A 15316-nucleotide genomic window follows, 5' to 3' on the forward strand; every position below is an offset into this window, starting at 1 on the left:
TCTTTCTACTTTAATGATATCCAGTACCAAAGGTAACCCCAAAATCTCCGGGAGCCATTTGGAGCAGAAATCCATAAGTTGATATGGTTTTACAGACTCCGGAATTCCAATTATTCTTATATTGCTCCTCCTTGATCTATTTCATGATCATCTACCTTTTCCTCTATGGCTTGACTTTTCTTTTTTAGTTCCTGGATGTAAGGAAGCAGGGCACATGCTGCTCTCGGTGCTGCCCCTCCTTACCTCGCCGTCCAGCCACGGGTCCCTCCGCCCCTACTCCTTGCAGCAGAGAACGGATCGAGTCAATCTCCCGTTCCCCCGCGGCTCTCTCACACACCGCCATCGCTCTCAATAGGCGTGCACCGCCCCCACTTACAGGGTGCGTGCTGGATAAGTTAATTTATTCACTGCACCTGGCGACTAGCTCCACCCACCGGATGAGTCTGGGTCCTGGCTCACGCCCTCCAGCCCATCAGCTGCAAAAAGACAGCTCATCCCTCCCTGTCCTATCACAAGAGGCTCTTCTGCTCACCTCTGTCCTGCCTCCTCCTCTGATTGGGCCACTGCAGTTTATTACCCCTATAGCTCCAATGCAACCTCGCTCTGCATAGTTTTGTTTGTCTCGTGCTGTTTGGATCCTATGCCCAGCTCCCTCTTACCTTTCAGATCTTGTTACCGAAGCGGCTTGTCTACGTACCCTCTCTGGCTCCTCGACCCCGGCAATCTATTGACCTTGCTTACCTCTTGGACCCCCGGAACACGGCTCACGGACCTCTACTACTCGGACCTCTCCTGACCACGACCCTTGGCTACGGACATCACTACGCTTCTCTCTCTGCACCCGTATCTGGCAAGTACTTCGGCTAAACCCTTGTACCCTGGGCTAGGCCACGTTACCAAATCCACATTCAGGGCATGCCCTCACTACTGCGGGTACATGGTCTACTCACTCTCCACCTCAGTACTGAGGATTAGCCTGGTCTGCGGGCAGCACAGCATGACACTGGACTTCTGGCTGAGATTCTCCCAGATATCTTGCAAATCTCCCCCTCTGGTCTCCACTTCCCCCAATCTTACATTTTGCAAGGAGAGTTTCTCTTAAAAATCTTCAAGGGACTTTTTCAGGGAGTCAAACCTCTTATCAAATGAAGGCATTAACACTTGCAAGCGCTTTAGCCATAGCAGCATATTCAGAGTCTGTCTCTTTAGGGACTGTTTTCTGTTGGTTTTCCTCTATCTCTCCCTGCTGCCTTGTAACTCTGTGACATGGCCATTTTAGGAGATTCTGTTTTCTTGTTACTTTTCTCAGCTCCCTTTTGCTTAGTTGTTCCAGCCTATTTGCTCCCAGATAGCTGGCTATGGTGCTCCAGGGTCTGCACTGTGGATCACTGTGTTTTTATTTTATTTTTTATTGATTTTTTCCCAGAGCGATTTTGCTTTGCAAAACGGAGGGAGGTTAGGCCTCCTGGGTGGGTAGTGGGGGGTTAACCCCTTAATTACCATAGTAGTTATTAACCGCTATGGTGATTAAGGGGTTAGTGGCCAGTAGTTAGTTTCTTTATTTTAATGTTGCTGCCTATGAAGGATGAGGATACCGAAGATAAGGACGGGTTCATCCTGGCAGGGGCAAGTACAGATTTAATTTACTATATGCTGGCTGGGTAATGTTTATATTTAATTGGCAAATGCGCTATTAGTCCGATTTGGATAATATTCATTTTGCCCATTATTGTACTGTATGTGTTGGGGAGGAGTTTGCTGAGGGTAGAGGGGTTGGGTAGTAGGGTGCCCATTCATTGCCATTGGGTTATCTTTTCTCCCATTGAGGGCATAGGTAACCACACTGACAATAAATGAGTGTATTGGATAGTATTGATAATTGTATTGTATTTTAATGTTTATTGGGGGTATAGAGGGTGGGTGAAGGTAGTATTAAGTCTGTGGTGGTGTTTAGGCCTACAGGGTGGGTAGCGGAAGGGGTTAACTCCTTCATTACTTTAGTGGTAGTAACCAGTAGACATGTTGTATTATTCTTTCTTTGAATAGAAGGAAAGAGAAAATTGACAATTTAGTAATTCATTTTAGTAAGACATAGGCATTAATTATTATGAGTCAGCAATTCTATAAATATACATTAGATGATATCTTATTAGTTATTAACATAGAAAACATCTAGTGCTTGTATTTCTAATGACTCAATATTAAGAACTATATTAAGAAACGCATAGAGTGTTAGCCTCCTAAGAGACTCCACACCCATGGAAGCGTTACCCAGCCGATACTGCTTAAACCGGAATTGATGCCGGAAGTACCGAAGTGACGTTGCGGAGCCCAGAGAGATGCCAGTAGAGCTGAGGCGCTGCACGGAACTGGTGATAGCTGCAGGAGGGACTTCCCCAAAGACAACATGGAGCCTGAGAGAGATGCCCGCAGGGTGGTGACACCACTTCAGGACCATCGGCAATACCAGAGTGGACAGTGGCTGTGAGTGAGTTCACGTCCTCGAGCACCACACACTTTTATGTTTTAAATGGTTTTTATTATTACACACATTGTAAGTGCGATTCTTATTCCGTTTTTTATATAAAGTACAGCTGCGGCTAAGCTTATTCTAAAGCTTACCTGCAATTATTCGGGGCTTTTTTTTTCAGCCGCCGAACTTGGCCGCGCGCCTGCCGCATTTCGCGGCCGCGCACGGCCGTTTCTCCGATCAGCGCTAATGGCGCTGAACAATGGAAGCGCCTGTGGCGCTGAAAATAAAAAAAAAGCCCGCGTCTGCACGCGGTTTAAACATACCCGTGGAGAAAGCCGCATTAGGCTAAAGGCGGCCGCTACTGTACATACCTTTTTGATCTGCACAATGATTCTTCTCTCTTCTTTTCACTGAGGTACCAGCAACTTGATTTAAACATATAAAGAACAGATTTGGATGGCCCCATATAAACCTACCATATTGTGAGTAGGCAATACATAGGAACCTTTTTTTCCTAATAACTCACTATTTGATTGCATCTACACTTAGATTTGTTTTCTTTTTTCTGTTGTATTTCTCCCATGCTCCCCCTTGATTTTGAAAAAAAAAGGATATAAAAGAGTCAACCCTCAGCTATATTGTCAGTATTCATACAGTAGTTGTTAGGTATGTCTATTCCATATAGTTACATAGTTACATAGTAGATGAGGTTGAAAAAAGACATAGGTCCATCAAGTTCAACCTATGCTAAATTTAGACAACAGATACTTTATCCTATATCTATACTTACTTATTGATCCAGAGGAAGGCAAACAAAAAACCCCATTAAGGGGAAAAAATAATTCCTTCCTGATTCCAAGAATTGGCAATCGGATGAATCCCTGGATCAACATCCTTCCTATGTATACTTATTTGGTATATCCCTGTTTACCTTTCCCATCTAAAAAGATGTCCAACCTTTTTTTTGAACAAATCTATTGTATCTGCCATCACAGTCTCCATGGGTAATGAATTCCACATTTTAACTGCCCTTACTGTAAAGAACCCTTTCCTTTGTTGCTGGTGAAATTTCCTTTCCTACAATCTTAAGGGATGGCCCTGAGTCCTTTGTACTACCCGTGGGATGAATAGTTCTTTTGAAAGCTCCTTGTATTGTCCCTGAATATATTTGTATATAGTTATCATATCCCCTCTTAGAAGCCTCTTTTCTAATGTAAATAAATCTAATTTAACTAGCCTCTCCTCATAAGTTAGAATGTCGATCCCCTTTATTAATTTTGTGGCTCTTCTCTGCACTCTCTCTAGTTCCATAATGTCTTTTGTTAGGATTGGTGCCCAAAATTGTACTCCATATTCAAGGTGTGGTCTTACTAATGCTTTGTAAAGGGGCATAATTATATTTACTTCCCTTCCATCCATTGCCCGTTTGATGCAGGATAAGATCTTGTTTGCATTTGCAGCTACTGCATGACATTGGGCACTATTGCTAAGCCTGCTGTCTACAAGCACTCCTAAATCCTTTTCCATCAAGGATTCCCCCAATATATCTCAATTTAATTTGTAAGTCGCCTTTTTATTCTTGTATCCCAAATGCATAACCTTACATTTATCTGTATTAAACCTCGTCTGCCATTTACCTGCCCACGTTTCCAGTCTCTCCAAGTCTTTCTGAAGAGAAATTACATCCTGCTCTGATTCTATTACCTTACACAATTTAGTATCATCAGCAAAGATGGAGAATTTGCTCTCGATCCCAACCTCAAGGTCATTAATAAACAAGTTAAAAAGAAGGGGTCCCAGTACCGATCCCTGAGGTACTCCACTCACGACTTTAGCCCAACCTGAAAAAGTTCCATTTATTGTCTGTCCTTTAACCAGTTTTCAATCCAGGTGCATATATTATTACTGAGTCCAACTTTCTTTATTTTGTACACCAACCTCTTGTGTGAAACCGTATCAAAAGCCTTTTCAAAATATAAGTAGACCACATCAACTGCATTACCCTGGTCTACATTCCTACTTACCTCCTCAAAGAAACAAATACGGTTAGTTTGGCAAGATCTATCCTTCATAAATTCATGCTGACTATTACTGATAATTTTGTTTTTCCATTAGGTATTCCTGAATATTATCCCGTATTAAACCTTCAAGTAGTTTCCCTACTATTGAAGTCAGGCTTACACGTCTGTAATTTCCCGTTGTGATCTAGCTCCCTTTTTAAATATAGACACCACATCTGCTTTACGCCAATCTTGTGGTACTGAGCCTGTGGAAATTGAGTCCTTGAATATTAAATATAATGGTTTTGCTATTACTGAGCTTAACTCCTTGAGAACTCTTGGATGTATGCCATCGGGGCCAGGTGCCTTATTTACTTTAATTTTTTCAAGTCGCTTATGAACTTCTTCCTCAATTAACCAATTGTTCATTAATATGGAGGTTGTGGCTTCCTCCTGTGGCACTATTATTGAACTTGATTCTTCCCTGGTAAACAGAGAGGCAAAAAATGTGTTTAATACCTCAGCTTTTCCTTATCTCCAATAATCTGCCTGCCCATCTCACACTGAAAGGGTCCTATATTTTCTTTTCTCATTTTTTTGTTATTAAGGTACTTAAAGAACTTTTTAGGGTTGACCTTACTTTCTATTGCAATCCTTTTTTCATTATCCATTTTTGCTAATTTGATTGCCCTTTTGCAATTTTTTGTTACATTCCTTATAATTCTGATACGATGTCTCTGTCCCTTCTGACTTAAAGAATCTAAACGCCTTCCTCTTCTTGTCCATTTCTTCCCCTACCTGTTTATTTAGCCACATTGGTTTTGACTTATTTCTTTTATACTTATTACCCAAGGGTATACACTGATAAGTGTGCTTTTCTAACAATGTTTTAAACACTGCCCATTTATCTTCTACATTTTTCCCTGCAAAAACATCATCCCATTGTATTACTACTAGATTAGACCTCAGTTTATTAAAATCTGCCTTTCTAAAGTTTAAAGTCTTTGTTGAACCCAAGTAATCTGTTTTTTGATAATTTATTTCAAATGAGACCATGTTATGATCACTGTTACCCAAATGTTCCAGGACTTGAATATTTGTTATTACTTCTACATTGTTTGATATGACCAAATCCAGAACTGCCCCTCTCCTGGTTGGTTCCTCAATAATTTGGATCATATAATTGTCTTTAAGCACCCCCAAAAACCTGTTTCCTTTTGTTGTAACGCTAATCTCATTGCCCCAGTCTATGTCAGGATAATTAAAATCCCCCATTATGCAAACATGACCCGGTTTTGATGCCTTCTCCATTTGCAAAAGTATTTTAGCTTCCTCAATCTCACAGATATTTGGTGATTTATAGCATATTCCCACAAACATTTTCTTTATACTTTTACCTCCACTGCTAATTTCTATCCACAAAGTCTCTACATTTTCATCATTCCCTTCATAGACATCATCCCTTATAATAGGTTTTAGATCCGGTTTAACATATAAACATACTCCACCACCCCTTCTATTTGTTTGATCCTTCCGAAAAAGAGAATAACCCTCTAAATTAACTGTCCAGTCATGAGTCTCATCCCACCATGTTTCAGAAATGCCTTTGATATCATACTGCTCCCTTGCAGCTATCAATTCAAGCTCCCCCATTTTATCTGTCAGGCTTCTTGCATTAGCAAGCATGCATTTAAGTTTTTTTTCAGCCTGTACTATTATCTTATCTGCTCCTTCCTTTCTGCTCCCACTTGGTTTAGTCTTTATAAGTTTTCTAGTATTATCTGTATTTACTATGGGTGTCTCACTACTTATCAAACTTCCACTTGCCCCCATTCTACCTCCATACCACTTTGAATCCTCATTTATTCCATTTAGTTCATTATCTGTTTCATTCCCCTCCCCCCCCCCATCCTAGTTTAAAATCTCCTCCAACCTTTTTAGCATTCTCCCCCCTAGCACAGAAGATCCCTCTTCATTGAGGTGCAATCCGTCCCTAGAATATAGATGGCACTCTCAGAAAAGGAGTCCCAGTGCTCTAAAAACCCAAACCCCTCCTTCCTGCACCACTTTCTTAGCCATGCATTCCAAAGAAAGAAACAATTGTTAACCTTACACTGAGGTTCCCTTTACAGTATATTAGGCCTAAAAATGTAGGGACTCTTCAATATCATGTAGTAGTGAGAAGAAACAAATCCCAAAGAGAAAAAAATAGGGGTAAGGAATGCATTAGGAACAGAATACTGTAGTACTGAACCTTTGAGCATACATGGGGTTTCTGGATTTCAATATCACAGAGCAGGGGTTTTCAAACGGGCTAGTGTTACAAAAATAACCTGACGAACAGAGAGATTCAAATAATTATATTGTTGCTTCCTACAGAGTATGCTATGCATAATTTATGAAGGCAGATAGTCACAAATACAGTTGGCTGTGTTCATGTTAATAATCCTGAATCTAAGTATCTTCCTGACAATACTAATCTGAGCCCATATTTTCATGGCTGCAAAGAATTTCTATTTTTATCACCCTAAAAAGAGCTATATAAACAGGTTTTTTTCCATATAGATTTTGGACACAAGGTTAGAGAGCCAGAAATATTTAAATATAAGTCCATACACTGCCTTTACTTGCAAGTTGCATTGAAAAAAATAAGATCACAAATAAAAGGGTACAACACAGACTTGTTTGTGCAGGTGTGGTATATTGCCATTACAATATTATATATTGATAATGCATTGCACATAGCATGCTTAATTGTGATTCATTGTGATATACTGTGCAAGCATTAGTACTACTGTAAATCCAGTGGAAATTCTGTGATACTATGGGGATTATTGATTAAACTGTAATAGTCCCATTTAAATCAATGGGAGTTTTTGAGCAATAGGTCCCCGACTGGCACTATTACACTTTATAACCCCCTTTGAATTATGTTGTGGAGTTCTATGTTACCACTGTGGCAAATAGTGTGAATAACATCTCAATCTTTCAACAATGGTTGCGTATGAAAATACAGTATATATAATTTTGGATATAATAGCAATGAAGAATTGGATGGAGTTAATATCTATGAACTAAGATGCTACAAACTTGAAATTATTCTTTCCATTTACATTTTTTTAAATACTTTTTGTTAGATCACACAAACAATACATTATTAATAAGTGATGATTTTTCATTACTTGTCTACAAAATCTAAATAGAGTTGGGGCTATTTGCTTACATCGATTCTAAGATGCACCCCGATTTCAGACGTGAAAATCAGAAAAATGGTGCATCTTAGAATCGAGGAAATAAGGCATATTTTGTACATATGTTTTTAGCAGGGGGTCTCTGAAGCTTAACCCCATTAATTTCAGCTCCGGCAACCCCTGCTTCACGAGATACAGACCTCTGCAGGAGTTGCCGCTTTCTTCTGCAAGTTTAAATCTCCTGCTTCACAGTGCACATGACAAGACATTAAAACAGTGCAGAGATAACAGCACACCATACGGAGGTCTGAAATTCGGGAACAAGGGGGTCCCAAGACAGAATGGGGTTCAGCTCTAAAGACCCCCTGCTTCAAACCTACAGACGAGACTACGACTATTCTAAAGCTTGCCTTAAACTAGCCCGGTTACATTCTGGGTATGTGCTGGGTGTAACCTGGCTAGTTTAAGGCAAGTTTAAGGCATTTCTGCATTGACTAATGACCCATAGGATTAACACAGCAGGGGTCCCTGGCAGTCCCATTCAGTTTGAATGGGACTGCCAGGGACCCCCGCTGTTAGTCTGATGGGCCATTAATCAATGCAGAAATGTTGGGTCTAGTTTAAGGCAAGTTTAAGACATGTATCCAGCATGTACCTGGGTGTTCCTGGGTCTTTTTGGCGATTGCCACTGGTTTGTGTTAGAATAGTCGCAGTCTGCTGTATGTAAAAAAAAAAATAATAATAAAACAATCTTCATTTACCTTAGTGGCTAATCGCTAAAGCAATGAAGGGGTTATCCACTCTTGCCAGAAATATATATTCCCCTCTCTAGAATAGTGCAAAATATCCCTTTCACGAGAGACCAGAACTTAAACTAGGAATCAAGGCACCAGACGGGACAAAGCAGTTCAATACATTTTTATTCCAGCCGGGACCAGCAAACCCAACACAAAAAACACAATCAGAGCTAGGTGATAAGCGCCACATCAAAGGCTTACCCAGTGCTTGCTAACGCTCTCTTAATAGGTAGTAACGGTCCAGAACTCTCTGGTGCAATTCGTGGCAGAGCACTTTCAAAAGTCCTGCTTAAAAGTCCTGCTCTTCACTTCTCTGCACAGCTACAATCCCATAGCACAAGGCACTCTTAAATTTCCCACTGGCAAGGCTCTCAGCCTTGTTTATGGGTGTCTACAGCAAAGCCTCGGATCACACCGCTCAGTTCCCCTCCACAACATGATCAGAATGATCTGTGATCAGAATGGCTGTGCAACATTTTAAAGTGTAACATTGAAAGCGTCTGGAGTTAATTTAGGAGATTAATCTTTAATCATGGATGCATTCTGAATATCTGGACTAATATTCTTATCTCTTCAAACAGGTATGACTGGTCTGATTTCTATCTAACAACTAAAGGAACTTTGATCAAATTAACATCTACCTGGTATGAGCTGAATAGGCAGAACCCTCCCTTAATTGTTAGTTAATTGAATGTGTTTAACTATATAAGGCAGGCTCTTTTGGCTGTGAGCCATATGGCTGTGCAACCTTTTAAAGTGTAACATTGAAAGTGTCTGGAGTTAATTTTGGAGTTACATTGAAAGTGTCTGTAGTTAATTTTGGAGTTACATTGAAAGTGTCTGGAGTTAATTTTGGAGTTACATTGAAAGTGTCTGGAGTTAATTTTGGAGTTGAAATTGGAGGTGAATATTAGAGGAAGATCTGGACTCTGCACAACAACAACTCTGCAGCTGTTAGAACTTGATTTTCTAAATGCTATTATTCTTTGTACTCTTCCTATCCTCCAATAACTGGACTGTCTCCTCCTGCATCTCATCATGCTCTCCCTATTGCTTTTTTTGCTTACTGTTTCCTCACTACTTTGTGAACGTCTCTGTTCTCTCCAATTTCCTCACTCCCACTGCACCATTATTTATACTTCTCTCCCCCAACAACTTCTTTACCCCTCAATAAAAAGCACCCACACAAATCTTCTATTCACATCCTCTTTCTACTCCTTCCTGCTGCTTGGGATCTACCCTAAGCCTGCACCAAGACAAACACCTGATATCACCCATGCAGCCTGCCACCTCTTCCCCTGTAAATGGTGTTAACCTTCTGATTTAATACTGACTAACCTTAAAACTCACCCCACAAGTTAAGCATCCCAATATCCTGCACTCATGGTTACTGTCACATACTCAGCAACTCCTACCACCCATTGTGTCCAAGCACTGCCATACACAGCACTTATTCCCTCACCTGCTCTCTCTGTATGTCTCCCACCATACCTCTTAGATTGTAAGCTCTTCGGGGCAGAGATTTCCTTTCCTATTGTCTGATTTTGCTGCACTTATTGTATCATTTTAATTCCCTGTACTGTATTGTTTATGAAGCGCTGAGTACACTTTTGGCGCTATATAAATAAAGACATACAATACAATGAGCTGTTGAGCACTGATCGGGCTCCCTTTTTCTAGCTTCCCCACTACCGTAGAAAAGCATGGTAGAGGGCTGACCAGGAATCATAGCACAGATGCTGCTTACGGACCAGGAGGCGAGGGCTTGGCTAAAATTGCCAATTAGGGTTTGGAGTAAGATTAGAGAGTTAAAGGGCTTGTGGAGGGAAATACAAATGGGTCGATTGGAGCAGGGCCTATGGGAGCAGCGCCTATCAGATGACTGAGAGAACAGAATGTAAGGTTTTTAACACAACCCACTTCACAGTATTAACTGCCCTCACACAACCAATCCCCATCTCCAAGACAGGATCAGTCGCCGAAGCAAGATACTGTACCAAACAATTGCAAAGTGAACCAAATTAGGAATGAATTTTAAATGGGTTTTATTTCTCACACCAGTGCTGCAGGACTGAATACCACACGTTTATTTTATATATATATATATATATATATATATATTATACAGATACAGATGGCACTCGCATAGGTATTGAAGGTAGGTGCTTGTCCCATAAAAATGGATAAGTAACAGAATTCCTTACCAGGCAGACCAGGAGATCCAAGACCACGCAGCAAGAAAGGAGACAGCACTCAGAGTAAAGTCCAAAAGATGTATTAAAGACAGGCACAGTCAATCGACGTTTCGGTACTTACAACAGGACCTTTCTCAAGGGAGTGCTCATACCCTAAGTGACAAAACCCACCATTAAATACCCACACCCACATTATACACCATATATATATATATATATATATATATATATATATATATATATATATATATATATATATATAAAACAAATGGGGCAGCCGGCACTCCCAATACCATAAACAGTTTGCGGTGCATGTCCTATACCAATAGTAAGAGAAAAGTAATCCACTCCAGCAGGAGCAGACACAAGACAGCACTCAAAGGTAAGTAAGAAAACTTATATTCAAAAATAAACATAGCACAAACATGTTACTTACCTTTGAGTGCTGTCTTGTGTCTTTACTTTTTTCTCTTTTTCTCTCTCTCTCTCTTTTTCTCTCTCTCTCTCTTTTTATCTCTCTCTATATCTATAGACAGACAGACATTTATTAATGTACCATTAAAACAATATAAAGAAATGGTAACATGGAGGGGAACTCCTAACCACAAATTACAATGGACATGCAAGTACTGTAAGGCTATATATGTAATGCTGCTGCTGATAACACCACTAGGACAGTGGTATAAAATAATACACAGAGGGCAATAGCAATAACCAAGAGATGGAAAACCAACCTATAAGGCACAGAAGCCTGTAAAAAAAGTGAGTTGTAATAGAACAAGTTACTACATGCAGCTATATTGTTGCATAGAGTAACTTTGCCGACTATTTTAAGGAAAGGGTGGAATCCATACGTCAGAACATCCCCTCTGTTTCTTCCTCCCATCCTACACCACTTCCCAACTCTCCTCCTGCCTTCCTTGACTCTTTTGGAAATGTGTAGGGTGTGTTTTACAGGTGCTGAGACCATTGGCAGTGTGTCAGAGGAGGAGAGCTGTATTCAGAGAAGCCAGCAGAGGAGAGCGGAGGATTCCTGGGCGACACTAATTGCTTTGATGTGACGCGTCATCATGCGACAATGTCGAAATGTGGGGCGGAGCTTACCCGCAAACCAGGAAGAGATTGAGGTCCACACTACAGCAGTCAGATACTCGACAGCACAAACTCTACACTGCATACAGACATCAAGGCAGCGAAGATAACGCGCTGAACTCCCCCGACACCAAAGACATCAGCACCTTGATCTTATTTGTTCTACATGTGCATTTTTATTCATAAATTCGTGAGTGAGATTCCACTAGATTCTCTATTTTATGTTGTAATAAATGTTGTACTTTGTTGTACCATGAGGATTATTTCTGTTTTTTCTACATAATCCATGCCATCTTTCCATGCTCATGGGCACCTACCCTGTAATTTGGAGCTAAGTATTCATGTTATAGCATTGCAATTCATTTACCTTTATTGGTCTTCATGTGTATTTCCATTTATTTTGGTATCACCATAGGTAGTTTGTTATAATAATCTGCATTATCTACTTCTTTTCCTATATCAGTCCTGGAGAGGATTCAAAAGGGCACTTATCTAATGCACTTCTCTATATATGATTATGTTATCACATAATGCACAAGTGGTGATTTTGTTTTAGTAGACGCACTGTACTAGAAGGTTTACACTGATTTATTTTTGGTTGTTTCCCTATATTAGTATTCATCATAATCACTCTGAGGATCAGCGCCAAGGAGGATTTTTCTTCACACATTACTAAAAAAATATATATTTTATTAGTCCAAATAAAAGAATACTCACTTGTTGTACAATTAACGACAATTGCAAATTACTGTACGTAACAACTTTACTACGCTGCCAGTTAATGTAATTGTCTGGGGCCCAATAAATACTGTACTAGCCTTTAAGAACATACTGTAGATCATGTAACAGACTGTAGACATCCATCCTTCATTTACAAATTATTTCCTATTTTTAAAGATGTAGCCAGACTCACTGTTTTTGCAGAGCTGCAAAATAGAGTTTTGTGGCTGCCATGGTACTCTGCAGTAACGATAGGTGGTGCTAGTGTGCCTTTAATCTAAACATAATGTAGTGTAACCCACCTTCTTCCCATAAAAATCTTCAGATGTCTATAAAGTATTTTTAAAAAATTACATTTTTATTAGAGTAAATTAGCACTTAGAGATAGAAAAAAAACTGTGAAATAATATAATCTTCTTTCAGTAATATAATCTTCTTCAACCGACATCTTCTCCTGGCTGTCTCTTTTATAGTTTCACCTCTAAAATAATCGAGAAGAAATAGATGCATTAATTGCACTGTTCTGCTGTGTTAATGAACTCTACAGAATGCATATGCGTTTCATTTAACTTGTGTGCATGCTCGGTATAAATATTGCTAATTGAATGGAATGCATACATTACCTTAATAATCCATGTTTTACCCATGCCGCATGCCGGTCCTCTGCCCCGACATCCCAATAATCACACCAAACAAGTTCTTGGAAGGAAAAACAGGGCACCACTTTATTATAATGCAACCTTTTAAACACAACATGATAAACATGGCAATTATCCATACAGTACTAGGAACCCACCCAGATTGCTCCGTTACCATTAATCAGGAGTTCGAGGGATGTCACAAATCGCCACTCACCGCCCAGGTCACTTGGCACACCACCATTCTGGCCAACCGAGCCAGCAATGGTACCACCTTAACCAAACGTCCACGTCAATATCTTTTCTAGTGCACCATGCCATGCCAAGATCAATATTGTTCCCGATATTAGAAAGGTAGAGCAAACCTCTAAGCTCACTCTCCAATTATTCATGCCTTATTTCAACCCTCCTAACTCCATCACGAAGGCCGCCATCACCTTATTCAGTTTCCTTCATGACCTATCTACCACCGTGCAACTCCTGGCCCATCATCATTGCACCATAGGGGACATCATTTACCATATCACAAACACTGGTCTAAAGCATATCATTTATAGCAAGATGTCCCTCTGCATATTCCTCATTAAATCTAACTATTGGACAAGCATCCAATACTTCCCCCCCAACCCCCAAGTGCAGCAACAGAATATCAGGAGGGGTCCTCCCTCTCTCTCTGCGCAACAAATCAGGAAGCAACTGGTCCCATCTCTTACTGCTAACACAACCCACAACACCCAACACCCTAACTAGGTATGAGTGAAACAGTCCAAATCCGGTCCCAGGAATCTCCTAGGCTTTCCCTTCAAAATCTGTACCGTGGTGTAAAATCCATAGATGGACTTTAATTTGAATGGATTATTTAACATCCCCCTATGTCGCACGGTTGTGTGGTTTTAAATTAACCCCCTCGTGGGATTAACAGAAATCCATTCCACGGATTGTGTTTATTTCTAATCCAAAAAAGTATGACAGAATAATCTGCTGGCAAAGAGGGAGTGGTCCCGAAGTCTTTGGAGGACCAATCTAACCTGTGCCGATGTTCGAACAAAAAACTAGAAAAAATAAGGATATCGTCCAGATATACCACGAGAAATTGGTCAAGTAGATCCCGGAAAATATCATTGATGAAAGTTTGAAATATGGCTGGTGCGTTGCATAACCCGAATGGCATGACCAGGTATTCAGGGTGGCGGTAACTCTTCTGCCTTTTTTTGTTGAATACATCGGCAAAGTCCCGGTAAAAAACTGGAAGGCATGACGAGGCAGTCTCTGTAGGTAGCTGAACCTCGGAGATGGTGCGAGACACCGGAAGGCAAGATCCATTGCAATATTGTCCCCAGGATGTCACTTGATTGGTCGCCCAATCAATCTTGGGGTTGTGGTGCTGCAACCAAGCAAGTCATAGGACCACTGGAGTCGAGGGAGAGTCAAATGACATACTGTAGAAGGAAAGTGTTTCCTTGTGAAGTGCCCCAACCGAAATCAGCGGCGGATTAGTCTCAAGTGTGATGGTCCCAGGTATCATGGGTCTTCCTTCAATGGCCACTACTGTTTTCTGCAAATGCATGGTCAATGAAATTCACTGCGGCTCCTGAATCCAAAAATGCCTAAGTGAAGATGGAGGCTGGTCCCCAGGGGCGTGACACCGGTAGTAGGAGACGTGAAGGTTGTGATGGAGAAGGAATAGAAGATATACCCAGAGAATATTCCTCTATCTTCACTGGGCAGTGGGGTTTCCCGATTTCAGGACAATTTCAGACAAGATGACCTTTGAGCCCACAGTACAGACACAGCCCCCTGACACGTCTCCCAGTTCTCTTCTGCTCAGGTAATTTGGTATCACCTAATTGCATTGGTTCCTCCAAAGAGAGAGGTGCAGAAAGAGGGGTCTGAAAGAGGGGAGCAAGTTGGATTATTGGGGTTTTTTGAGGGCTGGTCTCGCTCAGTCTGTCCTTCTCGCATCCGGAGATCCATTCCGATGCAGAGAGCCATTAATTCCTCCAGATCCAGTCAGTTCATCATTTAAACCCTCAGAAAGCCCCTGCCAAAATGCTGCCAGCAGAGCTTCATTGTTCCAGCCCATCTCCGCAGCAAGGGTTCGTAATTCAATGACATACTGGCCCAAAGTATGAACTTTGCGCCTAGACTCTAGAGTTGACCAATCAAAGAACTACAGTAGATTGGTCAACACTAGAGTCTAGGCGCAAACT

The sequence above is a fragment of the Ascaphus truei genome, chromosome 4 (genome assembly GCF_040206685.1).
Source record: "Ascaphus truei isolate aAscTru1 chromosome 4, aAscTru1.hap1, whole genome shotgun sequence".
Lineage (NCBI taxonomy): Eukaryota > Metazoa > Chordata > Amphibia > Anura > Ascaphidae > Ascaphus > Ascaphus truei.